At 43.0% G+C, this 15,297-nt stretch overlaps 2 pseudogenes; one reads left to right on the forward strand and one right to left on the reverse strand.

Annotated features, from left to right (window-relative positions):
- LOC133044249 (patched domain-containing protein 3-like) overlaps positions 1 to 9,938 on the forward strand; it is a 145,303-nt pseudogene extending 135,365 nt beyond the window's left edge.
- A 2,895-nt stretch (positions 9,939 to 12,833) lies between these two features.
- The window catches only part of LOC133044250 (patched domain-containing protein 3-like), a 36,390-nt pseudogene continuing 33,926 nt past the window's right edge, over positions 12,834 to 15,297 (reverse strand).

Here is a 15,297-nt window from a genome sequence, read left to right on the forward strand (position 1 = left end):
TTTTAATAGTGAGCTGTTTTGATTGGTCATTTTTGCTGCCAGTGATGCCCAAGTCCGCCTGAGCACTGGAATCACATGAAGACATTTTTAGACACATGGATTCTGCAACTTCTCTACAAACTATAGATCAGAGTCTGCAGAGCTGTGTTCCAGGATTGTAGGAATCTGAAGTTCTAAGACTCTCCTAAGTCATTCTGATAAAGTATTTAACCAAAGTCCTTCTTGGGGACTAGAAAATCTGCAAGTGTTTTCACTAGTGTTCTACATACACATCTTTCCTTCCATTGCCTATTGAACACTAAAATAAAGGTCATATAGAGAGAGTCAACACAGGAGCTAGTCAAAGTCAAATCACTCTAGCCAATAATATACTTCACTCCCCCCATCCTCTGAAAAATTTATACCACCAAGCCAGAAACCTGAAAGAGGGAATAGGGCTAACCATGTCATATGTAGCTTTTATCCTGTTAATGCTTCTGATTTCAAGGGTCATCTGTGGTGCTTTTATCTCAAACTCCTGTAAACCAATGTTGTAGCTTTAAGAAAATATTGGTTGTAATTAAATTTTTTTCTGTAATCAAAACAAAATACTGTGTGTGTGTGTGTGTGTGTGTATGTTTGTTGATTTGGGGCCCTGAGTTTAACTGATAGAACCAGCAGTTTGAGAAAAAGTGAAATACAGACACACATAGCTGTTTTAATAAGAGGAAAGTTTAGTTATTTTAATGTGGCCTTGCATGAACAAGGTCTTAGATATATTCTTGCTCTTTGGGAATCAGTAGCTCCATTTCCATAGTTGACTTTGCTAGTCTTCAAATCAAACTCAGTTTCTCTCTTCTACTAAGTTTCTAGAGGCAGTTATCAGTCATTTGTTTTGAAGCAGTTAGCAATGAAGTAAAACAGAAACCTAGAGATTTTTGTCAGTGTTTTGATATGTAAAGTTGTGCTTGTTGGGGAGTTAAAGTATGAAATCCAGTCTTTTTAAAATGCTGTGTATAACTTCCCATTTTTGTTGGTCCAACCAAGAAACAGGCATAAGATGTTATTCAAAATGGAGTACATGTTGCTTTTTTCATGATTAGTAGCTACCTTTCTTGGGCTTCCCGGGTGGCTCAGTGGTAAAGAATCCGCCTGCAATGCAGGAGACACAGGAGACATGGGTTAGATCCCTGAGTGGGGAATATCCCCTAGAAGGAGGGCATGACAACCTACTCCACTGTTTGTGCCTGGAGACTCCCATGGACAGAGGAGCCTAGTGGGCTACAGTTCATAGGGTCACAAACAGTTGGACGTGACTGAACTGACTGAATACACACACACACACACACACACACACACACACACACAGAACCTCTTTACTAGAGCACACCTCTCTAGCAGAGGAGAACCACAAAAATCTTTTAGAAGGAGACTTTCATTCTTTTTGTTAGCCACGATATATATTAAACCAGCTTTAACATACAGGAGATATTTAGGATTGTGTTTATGGCTAATTGGACTCATAAGTGGGTGAGAAGATACCTGGATGTGGGCACTTTCATACTGCTTGCTTCCATTCACGCTCCTTTGAAGATCAGAGTGAAAGTAGCTATTTGAAATGCTTTAGTATATATTTGTGGTTTTGAAAGGCCAGTCAGTGGATTCATGCTTGGCTCGCTGCATATGAATCAACCAGTATAGTTTGGTAACAGCACAGATTCCCAACTTTTCTGTCCGCGCCTCCCCATTCCCCATCTTCTGTTCAGTTGGTCTGGGCTAGTGCCTGGAAATTAAAGTTCTTCAGCAGACAGGTATGGGAATTATTGTGCGAGATGGCTCTGAAGAGGTGTCTGAGTCAAGAATGTTATGAATTGCTGGAACTGCTGGAAGCTACCATCACAAGTTCCATGACTTTTGACCTATCCCTCCAAATCTACAGGTGTGACTGTGAAACAAAATGTGGGTTGCAGCCTTTGGAGTCATTTCTGCCGCCTTGGCAGTGGTGGGCGGCTTTGGCCTGCTGTTGTACACATGCACCCCAGTGGGTGCCATCTGTGGTCATAGTTGCAAATTCACCATTTCTTATTCTAGGTGAGTAAAACAAAGCATGAGGCTGCACAGTGTGTATGTGGGGGTGTGGGGTGGGTGAAGGAAGGGTATTGTGTTAGATTAGGCAAAACAATTATATATAGGTGACTCTACAGATCCAAAATGAGGAATCGGGAGAAAAAGAAAATCAGATGGAATTATGTGCTTTTCAGTTCAGTCACTCAGTTGTGTCTGACTCTTTGCGACCCCATGGACTGCAGCACGCCAGGCCTCCCTGTCCATCACCCACTCCCAGAATTTACCAAAAGTCATGTCCATTGAGTCAGTGATGGCATCCAACCATCTCATCCTCTGTCTTATGTGCCTGAAGAGTTGGAAAAATCTAGAACCCCAAATGGAAAAACACAGAACAGGGACATGAACAGGCATTTCACACACACAGACACACACAGACACACACACACAGACACACACACACACAGACACACAGACAGACACACACACACACAGACACACAGACACACACACACACAGACACATACACACACAGACACACACACAGACATGCACACACAGACACACACACACAGACACACACACACACAGACACACACAGACACAGACACACAGACAGACACGCACACACAGATACACACACACACAGACACACACACACAGACACAGACACACACACACGCACACACACAGACACACACACACACGCACAGACACACACAGACACACACAGACACACACAGACACACACAGACAGACACACACACACACAGACACACAGACAGACACACAGACACACACAGACACACAGACACACACACACAGACAGACATGCACACACAGACACACACAGACACACACAGACACACACACACACACAGATGCACACACAGACACGCACACACAGACACACACACAGAGACACACACACAGACACAGACACACACACACAGACACACACACACACACGCACAGACACACACAGACACACACACACGCACAGACACACACAGACACACACAGACACACAGACAGACATGCACACACAGACACACACACACACAGACACAGACACACACACAGACATACACACACACACACACACACACAGACACACACACACACATGCACAGACACACACACAGACACACACAGACACACAGACATGCACACACAGACACACACACAGACACACACACACACAGACACACACACACAGACCGAACCAAAATACTAGTCATTGAAAATGTAAAAAAGAAATATTTGACCTGCTGATTAACCAAGGATACAAGTTAAACCGAAAGTGAGACACCTTGCTTTCTTATTAATGAATATTATAGCAAGACTGAAGGTTTGGGGAAGGTTGTATGCAAATAAACACATATTCTGCTGTTGGAAATTTGTAAATTAGTACACTTTTAAATATAACTTCACAACAAATCAAAAGACTTAAAAATTTAAAATGGAATCTGACTTACCAACTACACTTCTGGGAATTTGTCCTAGTTGTTGGACAGGTGCTCACAAAATAGAATAAGGATGTTCATTTCAGTGTGATTTAGAATAGGAAAAAACAAAAACAGGCTAATTGTATGATAGCTTACAGTGAATGATGCTGGATTCGTGATCTCCAAAGAAGATTTAGCTTCTTCTGCACCAGGGACCAGGCTTGATCATACAAGAGCTTCTGTGAAGCAGAGTTTTATTAGAGTATAAAAAGGGACAGAGAAAGCTTCTGACACAGACATCAGAAGGGGGAGGTAGAGTGCCCCCCTAGCTAGTCTTATCAAGGCCTTACACACTTTTTTTCAGACCCACTCCCACAACATACATCTTAAATGAACAAGATTAGAACAAGCAATAGAAAGATCTTACCAGACCCACTCCAATAATATACATTTCAAGATGACAGGATTAGTCAGAAGGCTCTTGTCAAGGAGAAACATGTCCTCGAGCAAGATGCAGTTATATTCACTAAGACAAAGCAATGTAGTAAAGAACCTTTGTCCTTTTCTCTTTGGGAGCCCCAGACCGCTTTTTCCTTCTCAAGGGCTCTGGACCCCTTTCTCCTCCTTGGGAACCCTGGACTTCTTATCAACCTATCTAGGAATTGACTGTCTCATTCCCCCCTTTTCTTTTAGGAGAATCATGTTGCCAAGGGAAGGGGCTGTCGTTTCCATTCCATAATTACTTCCTGCTATTGAGGCGTGTCATCCCTAAGTTGCTGAGGCAACATATTCTCCTAACCCTCATACTGAGGGTCTCTGATCCAGGGGCCCCAAGTAATAGTTGGAGGAGGCTGTGGCACTTGTAGAAGCCTGGACAACCATTTGTAACTTAGAAGCTTTCAGATGGTTAGACACAAACCCCATTTTATAGTTACAGATGTAAGGCAAAATTAAACCACTAAACCAAGTTAAAACATAATCAAAATTAAAAGTTACATTATGCCCATAGTTACATCAGTCCGTTTTAGGATCGTTAGCTGTCATCAGATCAAGACGATGTATCATATACAATTGTTGTTGGTGCAGGAATTCAAGGAAAGAAGTCTTTTCCTTGAAGTGGAGAAACCCACCACGTGAAGCCTTCCTGATGACAAGGTTGAAAAGCTGAAAGCTGAGTCACATAGTTAATTCTAAGGTTTTAGGATCTATTATAATATCTGTGCATAAAAGCAATCTCATAGGGACAGTCCCTTCTTCTTAGGGGCAGTTCAAGCCCTCATTAAAGCCATGGATAAAACTTTAAACCAACTGTCTTGTGTTTCCTGAGTTAGCTTACATGGATGTCCTTTAATAATGGCATTAGCCCTTTCAACATTTCCTGAAGATTTGGATCTCCAGGAACAGTGTAAGTGATATTCTATTCCTAGAACTTTTGACACCCCTTGAGTTACAGTAGCTTTAAGATGGAACATTGTTGCTCTGAACTTTAGAGTTTAAGATCCCACATACATCATGAGAAGTCAGGACAGTAAGTTTTCGCCCATTTCTTAACCTTAGGCTTTAGTGGATACTGCTTTTAATGTGAAAATAGATGAGGGTTTTTGAGCTTGATACCAAGAGGAACAGCATTTTATGCACAGCCCACAGTTTTTCCATCAGCCCACAGTCTAGGATTTACATTTGTTCAATTTAAAGAGCAGGCTCCATATTCATGAAAACAGAGGCCTGGACCATGTTCAGTATATCCCTCCCTAGAAGGGGTGAGGGAGACTCCAGCCTGATCAGAAACTCGTGAGAAAACAGCACACAGTCCTAGTCATAACTTTAAGAATGACTGAAAAAAAAAAGAATGACTGAAATAATAGCGTTTGGTTCATCCTGACAGTCCGATTACAGCAGTGGATCAGGAAGAAAGCGGACCAGGGGCTTCAGTGAGCACAGAGAAAGTTGTCCCAGTGTCCAAAAGAAAATCGACTGATTGGCCCCCCACAGTTGTTAATCCCCAGGGTTCCACAAGTGTAATTAGAACAGGAGCTTGTGTGGGGACCCCCAGGCACTTTCAGCCCCAATTGCTTTGAGAGTCCAACCCCTGGGGCCTATGTCTCAGAGGGCAGTCTCTCCTTAGGTGTGGACAATTTACAGACAGGACATGGAGCCGGGTGCAGCTTAGATGCCTGAGGACAATCCTGCTTGAGATGCCTCTCCTTTCCACCATAATAACGAGTCCGCTCCTTTTCACTTGGATTATTCTGGGCACTTTTCCTCAGGCTATTTCAGAGAGGATCTAACAGCCATTGTTGGGGCTTCAGTTTTTTTGCCAGGTTTTTTTTCCTCTTTTCCTCCTTGTATTCTTTATCATAATATACCATCTGAGCCAGCTATAACAGTTTTTTGAAGACTGATTTGGTCCAAATGCCTGTTTTCATAACTTATGGCAGATATCTGCAACTGACTGAGTGAGAAATCTATCTTTCAGGTCTTTCCTTCCTCTCTACTTTTGGGATCAAAGTTAGTACACTTGCGGAGAGCCTCTTGTAGTCTATCTAGGAATTTATCCAGAGCTTTCTTCTCTTCCTCTTCTATGTCAGCCATAGTTTAAAGTCTTAGTGTGCACTCGAGTCCTTCAAGAATACACCTGGCAAAGTGGTTCTGATCCCACCTTCTTTTAACCATGCTATAGTCCCAGTCTGGCTCTGTCATGGAAACTGCTTGGCTCTTAGTAGGGAGGAGGGCTATTTTGTGTTCCCTCTTTCCCCTTGTCTCATGCTCAAGCCATTCATGTCTAAAAGTAGTAGCTTCTCCCAAAACTCAAGTTCTAGAGTTAGGAGTCAGCATCTGTCCCAAGATATACATCTCTCCAAGTTAGGTCATAAAGTTAGTCCCATAAAGGCTTCTATGCATTCAGAATGTCTGAATTTCTACTGAGACTGAGGTAACCTGTTCTGGAAGGGTACCATGACTCAGCCTGTTTAGTCGGGAGCCCCAGATACAAGGGCAAAGTACGAGAACAGGAGGCAGCTAAAGGTTTCGCACCCAATTCTGCGCCCTTAGGACCTAAGTCTGGCATGTCTCACAGAAGATACAGAGCAACACATATGGCACTTCTACCCATTTCTCTTGTTTTCCACAGAACTGATCTAATTGTAAAATGGTATTATAATTGAGACCCTTCAACCGGCCAGTGTCCCCCATCTTTCAAAGGATACCGTGGCCATTCAGTATCAAAGAAAAAGATCAGGTGTGTCTTTTTTAAACTCTGGGGATCAAACTTGTCTCCGTTTTTAAAAATACATTTTAAAGAGGTGGTTCTGGGTCTGCTAGCTCCCATCTACAGATGGGAAAGAGAGAAAAAAGCGGCATCCACAGCCATGGCTTCTTTCCATTGGAGGCATCCCTCCTTGCTCTAGATGGGGGCATAGACAGACTTTCCACTGAAGCTTTCCTTCCTTGGTTGGACTTAGTCTGTCCCATATCAACACAGGTGACTTATCCGTCCCTCCCGGTTCTACCACTGAGGCGGGGTAGAGATGCACCAGGGGTAGACCTGATGGCATCTCAGACTGATGTCCAGTTCCTTCCCATTAAGACTTTGGCCTGATTTTCACTCCTCTTCTGATGCCACCCAGGGTGGAACAGAGTAACTTTCCTGGAATGTTTCCCAAGCCAGGACTATTAGGGGAAGCATCCATGTTCCATGTGCCTGTGCACATTCCCAAGTACAGTCCTGACCAAACAGAAGTGTTGAGTTATAAAGAGGTGAACAACCCCCCCCCCCTCCCCAAGATGTCTCTTCTGAGTGTTGCCACACTAGTATAGGTGATAGCAAAAGAGGGAGTGGAGGGTCAGCCAGCGAGCAGAAAGTGATTTCTGTCCTCAAGCTACTAGGGCCAATCCTTCCAGTTCATTCCCACAGATTCCACAAAAAGAATATCCAGGGAGTTAAACACAAGCCATTGGAGAGCTTTCTCTGGTCTGCTAAGAGCTAGCACTACCAAAGGAAGAAGCCCACTGCACTTGCAAGCTGACCAGATCCTGTAATTCCTGATCTGTGTCTTCAAAACCCTCATGGTCACCAGCAATGCTGCTATCCATATAGATCAGAGGCATGGCCATGCCAAAGACTTATTTTTAGGACCCTGGCCCCTGAGGCAGGCAGCCAAGAGAATGGCCTCTAGCCTGAGAGACATTCCTGGAACTAGAGCTCCACCTCACTCCCAAATGTGCTCTTGCAACTTTCAGCTCCTAGCAAGGCTAGGTGCTTCCATCCATATAGTTTGAGGTCTAAGTAAAAGTACAGAGTAATGGCATGGATCACAAGTCCCTTGAAAGTCTATGATCCGACAGATTAGGTTAGTAGTTCTCATTCCCCATGCAATTATGGAATGGTCAAAGAGACCAGGAAAAGGTGACCGAGATAAGAAAGTTCAGTCCACACGCTTCACCCATTTCTGGCCACTGCCTTTGCAGGGATGTTGGGTGTCTCTTGGCATTGGGAAGTTGGTATATAAACCCCAACAAGGCTCCCATTTTGGGTTCTGCCTTCAGTCATTTCAAGGCACTGCAAAACCCCAGAGCAGGGCTCATCACTTGCTTTGCTCAGGACATGTCATTCATTCACACAAGCACACTGCAAGATCAGTGAGACCTTGAGTGACAGGCAAAGGAAACGGTTTGACTTCATCTTGTTAATTTTTAATGGGTGTTAAAAATGTACAGAGACTCTGTTTCTTTCTCTAATAGGTGTTGGGGTCGACGACACGGAGAGCATAAGTGAGCAGATGCCCAAGGTCTATTCAAAAGTGGCAGTGTCCATGACAATCACCACCATCACCAATGTCTTGGCCTTCTATACAGGAATTATGACCTCTTTCAGGCCTGTACAATACTTTTGCATTTATATAGAAACAACCCTTCTCTTTTATTATTTTCATAACATCGCCCTGTTTCGGAGCATTTATGGCCATGGATGATAAAAGAGAAGTAGTCTGTCCACACTGGCTGAAGAAGCAGGAAACTTATGACCAAAAATGTTCCTCATTAAAAAGGTCCTTAGCTTCCCTTGTAATTTTCTCCAAGGTGAACATAAAGCTGATATTCATCCAATGAGTCTATTCTTTTTTTAATTTACCTTTTGATTGAAGGATAATTGCTTTACAGAATTTTGTTGTTTTCCCTCAAACCTCAACATGAATGAGCCACAGGTATACATATATCTGCTCCCTTTGGAACCTCCCTCCCATCTCCCTCCACATCCCACCCTTCTAGTTTGATACAGAGCCCCTGTTTGAGTTTCCTGAGTCACACGACAAATTCCTGTTGACTATTTTACACATGGAATCGAGTGAATCTATCTTTAGAGAATATTTTGGTCCTTTTCTCACAAGCACCGAGTCCAAGTTTTTTGTAGTACTCCTATACATTTTGTACATCATAAGTAGTATATATGGGTGTTTCCAAGTGCAGGAAGGTTTAGACCTCCAGAATTTGGCAAGTGACGACTCCCATATCACACCATATTGTAATGTTGAAGAAGAACATTTTGTCAAGTTATGGTCCCAGGGTTATGATTATCGTTACTGAAACTCTTGACTACTGGGATGAAGAAATGAGGCAAAAATTGGAAAAAGTGTCATCTGGCAAAATTTGAAAACAGTGAGTATGTAGATAAAAACCTTACAGAATTTTCATTATGAGAATATATAAAATATATGGAAAACTGCCATCAAGATATAAATGATAAGACAGTTTTCTAAGCAATAAACCCACTTTTTAAATGGAATTTCCACTTTTTGTGTATAACATTAATATTACATCATCACAGGAAATCATTTGTTCCCAGGCCTTCATTCAAACCATGGGTATTTCTTCTTCAGTAAGAAACTGATGTTACACTAGTTCCGAGACATGGCCGAGAAGTGTGAAGTTCCCCTAATGCTATACAACCAGGCATTCATATATTTTGATCAGTATTCTGCAATATTAGAAAACACTGTTCAAAATGTGACTGTTGCATCAACAGTTATGTTCATTGTTTCCTTATTGTTAATTCCTCATCCCCTTTGTTCTTTGTGGTAACTTTTGCTATTGCTTCTGTGATTATGGACATCATGGGTTTTATGGCCTTCTGGAATGACGATCTTGATATCATAGCCATGATTAATCTTGTCATATGTATAGGGTTTTCTTTTGACTTTTCTGCTCACATTTCTTATGCATTTGTTTCCAGTTCAGAGCCCTCAGTAAACTGAAAACCCATTGAGGCATTGTATCTGCTAGGCTACATTGTGTTACAAAGTGCAGTTTCAACAATAATAGAGATGTGTGTCCTATCTGCAGCTAAAGAATACATCTTCAGGACGTTTTTTCAGATTGTTTCTTGTGACGGTATTTGGAGCTGCTCATGGTCTAAATTTTACACCAGTATTCTTAACCTTTTTTGAAAGTTAGTTTGAAAAGCCACTAACAAAGACCAACTGCAGAATTCCTGATTGGCCCAATCCAATATGAGGAAAACGTGCTATTAAGAATAGTCAATAGACTAAAAGCAAAGGCATGTTTCCTTGGCTTGGAAATACTCTTTTAAAATGTTATTTAAAATATCCTGAGAGAGGAGAGAACAAGATGGCAGAGGAGTGGGTGGATGTGGAGTACGTCTCTCTCCATATACACATCAGCAATACACCTTCAGAGACAGAAGTGCATGCAGAACACCGGCTGAGAGTGGACAGGAGGACCTGACTGATGGAAAATAATACACAGAACCTTGCAAAACTCGGTAGGATGAAGGAACTGGGGGCAAAACAGGAGTGGGAGATCTCAGATGCCTATTCGGGACTACAAATGAGTGCCATTCTAACGGTCACCCCCAAAATTAAGTTTATGGGGATAAGATTTCTCAGGATAGATCTAAAGAGCCAACACTGCTTGGCAGGGGTTGTACTCCAAAACAGACAGGAGATAGATCTCCTGATCTCTGAACAAGGAGGGACTTGAACCATCTTCAATGAGATGTGTTGTTTCTGGGTAAATACCTCCAGCTAAGTCAAAGAAAGTCTCATAGTCCTCAAGAAAAACATTCAGGTCCTATAGGATCTGAAAGAATGAGCTGCAGAATTCTCGGAATGGCTACAATCTCTCTTTGGGGCTCTTCTGGCGATGGGGAATTTGGAGTTGGCTAATGCCCCTACTAATCCTTGTTATCACCATATTGATACTGCCTATGATTGATTCATATATTATTGATTGTTTAACTCATTTTGTCTCTGCTCAGGTCAACAAGCTGCAACATGCAGTGCCCGTTCAACAAGGATATATAAAACTACACCCAACCGTGGAAAATATCACTCACTCTTAGATGGACACCACTTTAAGAACTCTGAGGATTCAGACTAGCAAGAGGGGGAGGCCCATTGCCACTCACTGTCCCAACTCAGCAGGAAGTAGCCAGAGAGAGCTTGACACCTCTATTCCCAAAGAAATGGGCCTCCCATCTCTTGAGGTGGGAAGGTTAGAATAGGAAAAAGGAGTCCCAAGTGGCAGTGACTAAAAGACAAAGAAAGGAAAAAGCATGTGAAAATGATACAAAAGAAAATCTGAGGACCAAAGTGAGAACCTCAGGTGAAACAAACAGCCCTCCTGGCTAGCCCAGTTTCTCCAGGGTAGGCTCAGGGGCAAGAGACACATGTATAAAAAGAGGAAGCCAAGATGGATCGAGGCTTCCCCTTTGGGGTTGGCCTGCTCTCATGCCTCGAGGGTGTACTTTCCTTGGCTTGCTGAATAAAACTCTGAGCCGTAACCAAGCTGTAACACTGGTCTGCTGTGTTTCAAATCTTTGCTGTGGAAAGACAGAATCAAGGATGTTACATACTCCCCCGACATATCTACACATTATATTTATTATCACAATAAAATATTTTTTAGAGTTTACTAATAAAATTGTTTCACCTGTAGAATGATACAATTTCAAATAATATGATTAGAAGGTATGCCAACTGAAACAAGGGGACCACTGTCATAGAAGTTGCCTCAAATTTCAATTGTCTGGAAAGTGATGTAGAGGACCTGCTACAAAAATATATTCAGGAAAAGAGCTTTCAATTCTGATATTGTGTGTGTTACATATGATATTGAAACACTACAGCTTGTTGATTTAAACATTAAAATTCAAAATACATAACAAATATATACATATTTTTGTATGTATGTACATATGTACATACATGTATACATAACAAACAAATACATAACAAAATACATAAACAAAAAAATCAAAATACATGGATTATGATTTTAGAATAAGAAGGTAATGAAGATTTGCTTCTTCCCACAAAGCTCTGGCATGCTTTTCAAAGTTTCTTTCAAAAATCTATAAAATTCCTGAATATACAAAATCTGTATCTGATACGAAACTGTGAAAGCATTAATAACTGTGACATTAGGACTTTTTCTAAACTTCTATTAGGTTGTTATCTTTTACTATTATAACTGCACAAACACCATTTAGGAAAGGCCTGAGTATTAAAAGGCTTTTTTCCAGAAGGTGTCTTCTCCTTTTCACCAGTGTTATTCAGAGGACCAGGTTTGCCAGCCCACAAATTACTGGACAGCTAATATGTGCCTGGCACTATGCTGTAATTTACTTGTAAAATGCTCATCTTTCTTTCTCAAAAGCATCATGGAACTTTGGTTTAAAGTTTTGTTTTTTTATTCCAATGAACTAAACAAAGTTTAGGGGGCTCCCAGAAACAGCAAAGGCTTGAACTAGAAGTAAGAATTTCAGAGTAATTTGACCAGAAAACCAAACTAAACCTGAAGATCAAAGTCTGTACTGAACAGACCTCCCCTGATAATGTACCATTTGTGTTTTTAGCCAGAATGTTACCAAAGATTTAAGATTTGTGGCATTCTTTGTTTTTTTAGGTCCTATCTCTTTTTACTAAAAAAAAAAAAAATTATTGTAGTTGCTTTACAATGTTGTGTTAGTTTCATATGTACAGCAAAGTGAATCAGTTATACACATATCCACTCTTTTTTGGATTCTTTTGTGGCTTTTTCAGTGTACTATTTTTTTTTTCAGTGTAATATTTTAAGAAAGTTGGATTAAGGATCAAATAAAGCAGAGCACACCTAGCTTCCAGTCAAGGACTCTACCTGATAATCTGGGAGTGCTGCTGCTATGGTCCTTGGAACAAGTCTTCTTATCCCTCCCACCTTCTCCTGGCCTCCCTATAAACCCCATCCACTAGGTACCTTGATCCTCTTCAACACCAGACTCTTTTCAAGGCTGCCAACCTTCTCAGGAAGTGGATCATCCACACCTTGCTACGTTCACTTTCCTCTCCTTCACCTGTCTTCAGCTGTCTTCTGGGAGTGCTGCAGCTGCATGGCTTTGGCCTGGAGGAGTAACTGGCTCAGCCCCATACTCTCGCCTAAGACAGTTCCTCCCAGGATGTTGGCCAGGTAGCTGATCTGACCGGCTTGGCTGTAGATGGGGAAGGTGGTGGTTTTCAGGTTGAGGCCCTTGTTCCTTTCCCAGGCGAACAAGAGTGGGATGGGAGGAGGGGGGGACACAGGAGCCCTGGTTCCAAGCGCACACCTCACTGTAGGGGATTTGGGTTCCGTTGTCCTGTGTCACAGTCAAAGCCTGCACCCACCTTCCACCTCGCTAATTTCTTCTAAGAGTTCTGGCTCCAGCAGTGTCTCAGTGTTGGAGACCACTAGGATGGAGGCATAATTGACCTCAGTGCTCTTCCTGGAGGTGGAGAAGAGGAGAGAATCCTTGGAGGTGAAATGTTCCTGCACAAAGCATCACTCAGCCTTGGCAGAGTTCCCTAGAGGGGTGTACTGCTCCTCGAGGTTGTCCTCTTCATCCTGGGTCAGGTAAATCAGGCTCAGTGCTGAGAAAGGCCGTTAACACCATGGGCAGCAGCAGGAAGATCCAGGTGTGTGAGACCACCTTCCAGCCCAGCTGCCTGAAGGCCCAAGACAGCAGTGCCTCCAGGCAGCTGGTGTGGTAGCAGGCCCGCTGGGCCAGTTGGTTCTTAGACCGCAATGCCGGCGGAGGTGGTTGAGCCTCGGCCGCGACTCAGGAGGGGGCTCTGCGCTCTGCCCCGCCGCCCAGCCAAGTTCGGTTATCGGTCTTGACCCGAGGCCGAGGGCAGCTCAGGCTCTAGGCCAGGCCCTGCAGGGGGACAGTTCTCTCTCTCCAGGTCAAGCCCCGACTCCGACCTGGGCCCCTGGGACTCGGACACAGGCTCTTGCCCTGACTCCAACGGTTTCCTGGAGAAGTTCCAAGCGAGTCTGTTTGAACCCGGGCTGCTCGCATCCGAATGCTAGAGTGTCCTTGGCGGTCACGTGGTAGCCTCAGTTCAGATCAGGTCAGGTCAGTCGCTCAGTCATGTCCGCCTCTTTGCGACCCCATGGGCTGCAGCATGCCAAGCCTCCCTGTAGTTCACCAACTCCCTGAGCTTGCTCAAACTCATGTCCATCAAGTCAGTGATGCCATCCAACCATCTTATCCTCTGTCATCTCCTTCTCCTCCTGCTTGCAGTCTTTCCCAGCATCAGGGTCTTCTCCAATGAGTCAGTTCTTCGCATCAGATGGCCAAAGTATTGGAGTTTCAGCTTCAGCATCAGTCCTTCCAATGAATATTCAGGACTGATCTCTTTTAGGATGGACTGGTTGGATCTCCTTGCAGTCCAAGGGACTCAAGAGTCTTCTCCAACACCGCAGTTCAAAAGCATCTGTTCTTCAGTGCTCCACTCCAGTACTCCTGCCTGGAAAATCCCATGGACAGAGGAGCCTGGTGGGCTGCAGTCCACGGGGTCACTAAGAGTCAGACATGACTGAGCAACTTCACTTTCACTTTTCGCTTTCATGCATTGGAGAAGGAAATGGCAACCCACTCCAGTATTCTTGCCTGGAGAATCCCAGGGACAGGGAAGCCTGGTGGGCTGCCGTCTATGGGATCTCACAGAGTCAGACATGACTGAAGTGACTTAGCAGCAGTAGCAGCAGCAAGTGAACAAATGTCTTTTTCTTAAAGCACAAGAACTGTATCTGTGAGATGATTTTGTAGAAGGGGATATACTGGACCAAAGGATATCCCATTTTCATTTTCTTAGTTATTGATAAAATCCATAGAATTTGGGCTTCCCCAGTGGCTCAGCAGGTAAGGAATCTGTTTGCAATGCAGGAGACACAGGAGAAGCGGGTTTGATTCCTGGATGGGGAAGATACCCTGAAGAAGGAAATGCAAACCCACTCCAGTATCCTTGCCTGGAAAATCCCATGGACAGAGAAGCCTGGCAGGCTACAGTCCATAGCGGCATAAAGAGTCAGACAGGACTGAGCAACTTCACTCACTCGCTCATTGAAGTTGTATCAATTTACACCCTCATAAACAGTGCATGAAGTTCTTTTTTGTCAAGACTATCCCAGAATGTCATTAAAGTGTTTGATTTGTGTCATTGGTATCTCAATTTGATTTTACTGTTTTAAATTTGTTGCTTAGACTCACCATTATTTCCTCTTTGGGTGAATTGTCATCTTATAGTTTTTCCTGGTTTCCCTTTTGGACTCTTCAAATTTTCTTCTTCACTATTGAAACTATGAAATTAAAAGATGCTTGCTCCTTGGAAGAAAAGTTATGATCAATCTAGACAGCATATTAAAAAGCAGAGACATTACTTTGCCAACAAAGGTACATCTAGTCAAAGCTATGGTTTTTTCAGTAGTCATATATAGATGTGGGAGTTGGACTATAAAGAAAGCTGAGTGCCGAAGAATTGATGCTTTTGAAATGTGA

The sequence above is a fragment of the Dama dama genome, chromosome 23 (assembly GCF_033118175.1).
Source record: "Dama dama isolate Ldn47 chromosome 23, ASM3311817v1, whole genome shotgun sequence".
Classification (NCBI taxonomy): domain Eukaryota; kingdom Metazoa; phylum Chordata; class Mammalia; order Artiodactyla; family Cervidae; genus Dama; species Dama dama.